At 29.4% G+C, this 8265-nt stretch overlaps 1 long non-coding RNA gene across 1 annotated transcript in view; it reads left to right on the forward strand.

The window, feature by feature from the left end:
- LOC113373186 overlaps positions 1–7285 on the forward strand; it is a 46273-nt gene extending 38988 nt beyond the window's left edge. Inside the window, exon 3 of the long non-coding RNA XR_003366878.1 lies at positions 7243–7285. This is a non-coding gene — a long non-coding RNA (uncharacterized LOC113373186). The remainder of the gene's footprint in view (positions 1–7242) is intronic.
- The last annotated feature ends 980 nt before the right edge of the window (positions 7286–8265 follow it).

The following is an 8265-nucleotide window of genomic DNA, read 5'->3' on the forward strand; positions in this document are numbered from 1 at the left end:
CTATTTTTCTTGAAATGTTTGCCTTCGTCAACTGATAATTTATTAACAAACCAACTACTTACCTGATAAAAAAAATCAAATAACTAGTTCAGATTGCTAAAACAGCATTAAGAAGCGGAAACCGCAAATGGTATTTTCTTACACTTGTAATACATTGCAACCTTCTATAACATTCTCAAAGAGCATTAAGAAAATGAAAAAAATCCTTAATATCACTCTCTACTTTGTTCATTTCATTCGGGAGATCTAAAATCCTCTATTTACATATCGTCGACTTTATTGCGCTTTAACATGACTACTTTTAGAACACAGTTTACCTATATCAAATCCTTTTTACGACAATCGACACGGGTAAACAAAAGTCTATTCGAAATTTCTTAACGGGATATATAGAAATCTAGAGTTTTGCGGCAAAGAAACACTTACAAAAATTACTACCAAACTCGGAGAAAAACTGCGTTGTTGCCAAGCTACGAGATTGGAAATTTGACGTGATCAAAAAGTTGGCACGATTTTAACTGCAAAGTACTAGTCATAAATAAAAAAGGATAGCTGGAAACTATAGATATGGCCATGATTTTTGAACTTAAAAGAACATGAATTTTATTTAATAATCTTTATATGTTGTTTGCAACTACAAAACCGAAAAAAAATTGCATTTAAATTTTATATCAATTTATGACAAAACATATTCTTTAATGTTTTCAATTAGATATGTTGCTATTATTTTTATATATTACTATCTTTATTTATTACAATATGTCATCTGTCAACCCTGACTTTACATTTTACTTTAATATTTAATTCAGTAGAAATATAAAATTAGTAGAATGAGTATTTACATAGAAAACATAAGCAACAGAAGACAATAATCAATTACCTATTTTCAATCTTCTTATCTTGTAATGATTCTGGAAATATCGACTCTTCGATAAAACATTTGATATTTTTCTGAAGTATAGTTCAGTAGAAATATGAAATGAATAGATGATATATTTACATGACAAAACTTGAAGATAAATATTAAATATAGCTATAACATATTATATTATTCAAATAAGATTTTTCTGTATCATTTTACATCAATGATAAAATGTGTCAAATATACTTACTTACCCACAAATATAAGGAAATAAGGGTGAACTTTTTGTTTTTTTCATTTCATAAATATCATCATAAATCATAATCATAAATTTATCATAAATGATCTCCAAAAATAAAACGATACAAGAAGTTTGTTTTTAGAATTTTTTTATTGCACAGCTAAAGAATCCAGCAAAACGTCCAAGTATTTATTACATATTTTAAGATTTAAAATTGAAAATGACACTTCAAAAAATGATCATAACAAATAAGAATTCTTAATAATTTTACGAAAAGTGATAAATATTGGAGCAATCTTCGACACAGGCTCATGCCATAAATCGAAAAAGCCGCTGGACCTGTCTTTGTCAAAAACTAATCAGCACGACTTCTCATCAATAGGAATTGAATATTTCATAAACCATTCAAATCGGTTAATTTGTACGCCCAAAATCATCGACGAAAATTTGTCTCCACACATACGCACACACACATATGCATTTTTCCTGAAGTATGCCAAAACGTTCAAAAACCTCTGAAACGTAAAATAATTCATTTTCAATTTTTGTCCCATTACTTTAACATGCCCTTCGGAAAATTAATAAATAGTAATCAAATACCTGATATAGTTGATTAGTAGTATGTACTATAACATAGACATGGCATAATTGATTTCAATCATTTTTTTTTCTTTTTTTTAACTCGTTTTATTTAGCAATCAGAAATACATAAAGATTCCTATGAACTAAAATGACAATGTAAGAGCGATGCCTAAGAAGAGCTCCAATGAGATCTTCTCAGTTTAACAATTACTATAATAATATTATATTAGACCTAATCTAAGTCTAAAGGCCATTGTCGTTTCAATATCCTTGTACCATAAGGTTTTAATTTCAACTATAGAGGGGTTCGAATGTGAGTCCAGTTTGCGTTTGTATTTTTCCTTGAATTCTTGGAAAGTTAAATGCACCGTTTTCATCTTTAGGTCGCTGTGAATGGTTTCATTTGTTACGTACCATGGAGAATTAAGAATTGTACGTAAAATTTTTGACTGAGTTCTCTGCATTATAGCTATATTAGATTTGTAAGCACATCCCCAGAGCTCAATTCCGTAGGTCCAGATTGGTTTGATAATTGATTTATATAGCAGCAACTTATTTTCAACAGTGAGCTTAGACTTTTTACGCAGAAGCCAATCAAATTCTTTCATTTTGATTATTATTTGCTGCTTTTTTGTTTTTATGTGGCTTTTCCAAGTAGGTCTGCTATCTAAATGAAGACCAAGATATTTCACTATGTTCTGTTTCGGAATCTGGACGTTGTTTAAATAAATTTAAAATAGATTTCAATCATAAAAGCGCATTTTTACTTGATGCATTTAGTTATTTTTTGATGGCTTTTAAAAGCTTCCTGAAGTTTTGACATTGATCTAAATTAATAAATATTTCTATTTTTTATCAAAATTGCTTTCCCTCTTGTCCATAATAAATCATATCTTGTTCGGAAGCACAGTAGCGGCGGCGACTGCAACACATGCCCCGACTTTCGAAATGACATCGTAAAACACCGAGAAACGGCGTCCAGTGCGTGACCCGGAAACATTTGCGATCCACGGACGATAAAGTAAACACTTTAACCCGAATGGAAGCCGGACGAACGCATAACTCTCGTCCTGGATGATATTAAAAAAATGTGTCATTCATACACACACTCGACACACATTATTATGAATGCGGGATTTATGAGATACGAGTACACGCTCGCATATGTGTAGAAAGCAGGGTGTGGTGAGGTACATATAGTTGGTCCTTTGGAGGAAACTGCCTATCGAAACGTTAACTTGGTGTTTTGGTCAAATATGAAATATATTTTGCTACACTTTTGTTCTTAGAATCATTTTAGTGCTTAACTTGATATACATGTTGTGCATGAATACTAATGCTAAATAATTAATGACTCGTTTTCACTTCTAAATTTCTTACATGAAAGTTTTAATTGGTTATTAAGAGTGTTATACTACAAACATTTATTTATTAACTTCTCGAAGGAGAAGTTTATGTTTTCATCAAAAAATCCGAATTGCTAATTTTATGTTTACTCGAAGTTTCAAGCCATTCTGAATCGAATGAGACCAAATTTGGAAAAAGTATGTGTGTGTGTGTGCGTGTATTTTTTTTGTAACTCAGTTTTATTTAGCAATCAGAAATACATAAAGATTCCTATGAGCTAAAAAGACAATATTTATGAGTGATGCCTAAGAAGAACTCCAATGAGAACTTCTCAGTTTTACAATTAATATGATATATTAGACCTAATCTAAGACTAAGTCTAAGGGCCATTGTCGTTTCAACCTCCTAATGCCAAAAGGTTGAGTAATGTCAACTATAGAAGGGTTCAAATGTGAGTCCAGTTTGCGCTTATATTTTTCCTTAACTTCTTTAAACGTTAATTGCACCGTTTTCATGTTGAGGTCGCTGTGAATGGTTTCATTTGTTACGTACCACGGAGAATTAAGAATTGTACGTAAAATTTTTGATTGAGTGCGTGTATTTGAACAGGTTTTTTTGCCGTAAATCGACGTTTTATCAAAAATGGTTGGACCGATTTCAAAAATTTAAAAGCCGTTCGATGTATTTTGATGAGGACTAGCGTTTCTCAGTTTTGTGTGACGATCGGCCGAGACGTTTCTTTGTAAATCGCAGAAAAGTGAAATTTTTTCATCGACGTTTTAGCCCGCAATTTTAATCGATTTTGAAAATTCAAAAACCGTTCGAAAGATATTGGTTGGGAGTCGTGCTGATTAGTTTTTGGTAAAGATCGGCCGGGCCGTTTTCTTGTAATAAAGTTTAAAAAAAAAAATCGACGATTTTTATTATTATTTTTTTGACGGTAGATACCATAGTCTTCTAGATCATACTGAAATATTACGGCCATACGAAACTCGTTTAGCTTTAAAAATTTATCAAAGTTTGCAAAAATTAGTATCGTTGTTTTGGCATTTGTCAAAATTAGACCTTTGATCGACATTTTCTCAGAAACGCCTGAACCGATTTCTGAAATTTAAAAGACATTTGATGTATCTCAATGAGGACTATCGTTTGTCAGTTATGTGAGACAATCTGCCAAACTGTTCCTTTTAATTTGAAAAAAAGTGTTAAACTTTTCGTACACATTTAAGCTCAAACTACCGAATCGATTTCAAAAAATCAAAAACTGTTCAAAAAATATTAGTTGGGAATGCTACTGATTAGTTTTAGGTGAAAATCTACCGAACCGTTTTCTTATAATTAACTGTTAAAAAAAAATTAAGCCGATTTTTATGGTACATTTTTTGGCGATATATATCAAGGTTTTATAGAACTTACTGAAATATTACGGCCTTACGACAAGTAGTATAATTTTAAAAATTTATCAAAGTTTGAGAAAATGAGTAGTTTTTTGACAATTGTTAATATTACAATTAGAGGATTTACTTGGTATAACGATAATAGTACTTGGTCTTAATAAACATACTAAACCATTAAAGTCCTACGGAAACTGGTTTAATTATAAAATATCTTAGTTTGTGAAAATTTGATTTAAGGGAATAGGTACTCCGAGTTAACGTATTCGTTCGTTCATTTTCAATTATGTGTAATAAATCCACTCTAAACACTTTTAATCACTCATAAATTAATCTATTTCTTATTGATTAAGTCAATTATTTACACATATCCGGAAGTTCATGTAACTTGCTTCAAGGCTAAATACCAGTACCAACTAGTATCATATTCAACTTGTTTTGTTATAAATTATTCAATTATTCGGCTTCTTTTGTACCATTTTATTTCTATTATTAATTAATTAATTAATTTTTTATTTAATTATACAATAATTAACTTAATTAATTTGACTATATGTGCTTCATTTTAGTTATTATATTTTTGTATAATTATTTATTTACTTATTTATAATATAATAAAAATACTATTTTGTAATACCCAACTCATAATATTATAATGCTTCATCAATCGAAAGTGAAAAAAATCACACTGCACCAGTTAAGTATACAACTTACATATTTATTTATAAAATATTGAATACAAGTCAAATTTATATGATGATAATAGATTACTTATATACTAATTTGTTCAAATAATGTTTTAAAATTGCCGCGTCGTTTCACTAAGCAACTTCACAATATATTAGCTCCTATTGAAATAAATTGATAAATTGACGATGAAAATAATAAAAACGAAGATAAAACGTTTAATGAAAACTGTTTTTTCTTTGAATACATTTGTAACATTTTGTTCAAGTAGTTGTTTAATTAATTAAATTAATTATTCTGACTATATGTGCTTCCTTTATTTTTTTATATTTAATTATATATTTACTCATTTTCAATAATAAAATAATTATTAACTCATTTTTAATATTATTATAATACTAGGTCGTAATCCCCGCACTATATGAATTAATATTCTTTTAATTGAGTACACAACTTATATATTTGTTGATAAAATATTAAATACAAATCAAATTAATATGCTAATAAACTTCCTTTATACTAATTTGTTCAAATAGCGTTTTAAAATTGCCGCGTCATATCACTGAGTAACTTCACACTGCATCAACTCCTATTGAATTAAATTTACAATGTATAATTGCAAATTTAAAACTCGCGCGATGTGACATCACCGCTCGCTCACATATTGCACAAATTAGTTAATAATTTTTGTGGTGGCAACACTCCCCCACCACCTCCGAACACCCTCAGGTATCAATCGTCTTTAGTATGAGACGGACCTCCCCAGTGATAAGAACAATGGTAGAAAGTGCTTTGGATTATCAAGGTAGGATTTTTAATTACTATAAATCAATCTATACATGAATATATTTGAACTATATTCGATAATTAGATGTTATCAATTAGTTTAATCATATATTCAACCTAGATTTTGATTTGAATTAATATAATTATTAAGTTATTTATCCGAAAAGTGAATGTCATTTTCGTGCTGAACCAAGTGACGCTTGCGTCAAAAGATATCGTGATGCATCCTTGATTTATAACGACTTATAACTAATTTTAATAATGATTTCAGTTATTTATTTAAAGTTTTATCGTATTTTAGAAATATTTGTGATAAAAAAGTATATTTTTAGCATCTAGTACCATGTGCACGTGGCGACTAAATATAAGGCATCCAAGCATATGAATACTTTATTACGACTTCTAATTACCTATTTAACAGAGATTAATTATTATTTTCCAACAATTTTGACGATTTTGTGTAAAATTTTGCATTTTTCTGATGACGCCGCCTTCATAAAGGTTTTGCGTGCAGTGGACGCTCAGCGTGACTCGGCGTTTTTGAAATCGTTTATCTGGAATAATGTTGAGTTGCAATAGCTTTTGAGTGATGCTATCAAAAAGTTTGTTCATTTATTTAGTTTATATTATTTATATAACCTTATTTTTCCAAAATTATGAAACTTGCGTGCCGTGTTGCTTGCGTTTAAGACAATCATGATACATCCTTGATTTATAACAACGTATAACTAACTATGATCATGATTTTAATTAATTCGTTAATGCTTTATCGTATTTTAGATTTTCAACAGAAAAGTGTATTTTTCGGATTCCATACCGAGGTCTGATAATGCATCCACTCATATGAATGCATTGTTTCGGCTTCCTTTCAGTTATTTTGCAAAGATTGATTATTATTTTCTGAAAATTTCGACGATTTTGTGTAAAATGTAGCATTTTTATCATAACGACGCCGAGTCGAACATGACCATATTTGGTCATTGCAATGCGTTCGCTAAAAATGACTTATCACTTTTAAGATATTTGATTTAATTGAATTGTTTGAAATGTTAAATAAATTTTTTTTTTATTAACTTCCCGGAGGAGAGGTTCATATTTTCAACCAGAAAATATGATTTTCTATTTTTTTAAGCCATTCAATGTAATTCAATAGGGTCTCGAGCTTATCAGTAAACTATAAGTGAGATTTCTCCTTCAGATAAGCTGTATGAATGAGCGAGTAATCGACCCATCTCTTACAGAAATTTCAGTTCTTACGCTGCACGCAATGTGTTAGTTTCATCTAAGTATTTTATTGTTAATATTAAAAATTAAACATTTTGTCATTGATGTATATTGGACAGGTCCAGACTTGCATAAACTTGTCTAAACTCGAGAAGCAGTACTCTAAGAATAGTGAAGCGCTTGTTCAGCATGAGAAATATATTTTATCTATTTCGTATCTTGGATCAAAAGTGCGGTGCTACCACAAAGCCTGTAAGTGTTCATCAATAAGAATTCTATATATTAATTTGTGAATGATTTATAAGTATATCTAATTTCCATAAAGCAGAGTTAATTCGAGTGTTTCTTTAACAGGTTTATGATCCACTGATTGTGTGAGAATGATGCAAGTTTCTTATCAAAAGTGCGGAGATACCAAAAAATCTGTAAGAGTTATTAGTGAATGATTTATAAGTCTCCTAATTACTATACAGCAGAGAGTTAATTTTTGTGTTTCTTTTTCAGATTCGTGATCCAGTGGTGGTGGAAGTGTTTTTTTTTAGTTTAGTTAATTTAAAGTTTTTAAGTTTTAAAGTTTAAGTTTTAAAAATGTAGTGTGTAAAGTATTAGTGAGTGTAAGGCTGATTAAGATGCCATAATCAATAAGTGCTTAGTGCAAAGGTACGTACAGTTAATTTTTATTACATATGTTTATAATTTTTATAATAGCTTCAATGTATTTCTTACATTTTTATTCGTTGTCATTTTATTTTACCGCTATTCACATCATTACAATTTTTTTATATTACTTATTCATGTACATACATTACAGACAAGTTGTGTTACTCTCTTTTAAATTTTTATTATTTCGTCTTCTAATCGAAGTACTTTTATTTTAATATTGATGTTTTTGTGTAACTGTTTCGGTCTCTTATTTCAAAAATCTGCTTCCAACTTTTGGTCTAATATTCCTTGATTTTAAAATATCTACATTTTATAGTCTATCATTATCATTTGCCATTCAATGGCATTGTTCAATACGTCCTATTATATATTTAAGAACCCGTCTTTAGTAATAAAGTGTTATCTTTTGCTACAATTCACATTATTATTTGTTGTAACACAAGTTGTTATGTACATATATCGTACGAAACTTTTGTAAA

The sequence above is a fragment of the Ctenocephalides felis genome, unplaced genomic scaffold, assembly GCF_003426905.1.
Source record: "Ctenocephalides felis isolate EL2017-DRISC unplaced genomic scaffold, ASM342690v1 CF-g0.4_SCAFFOLD_01604, whole genome shotgun sequence".
Taxonomy (NCBI): domain Eukaryota; kingdom Metazoa; phylum Arthropoda; class Insecta; order Siphonaptera; family Pulicidae; genus Ctenocephalides; species Ctenocephalides felis.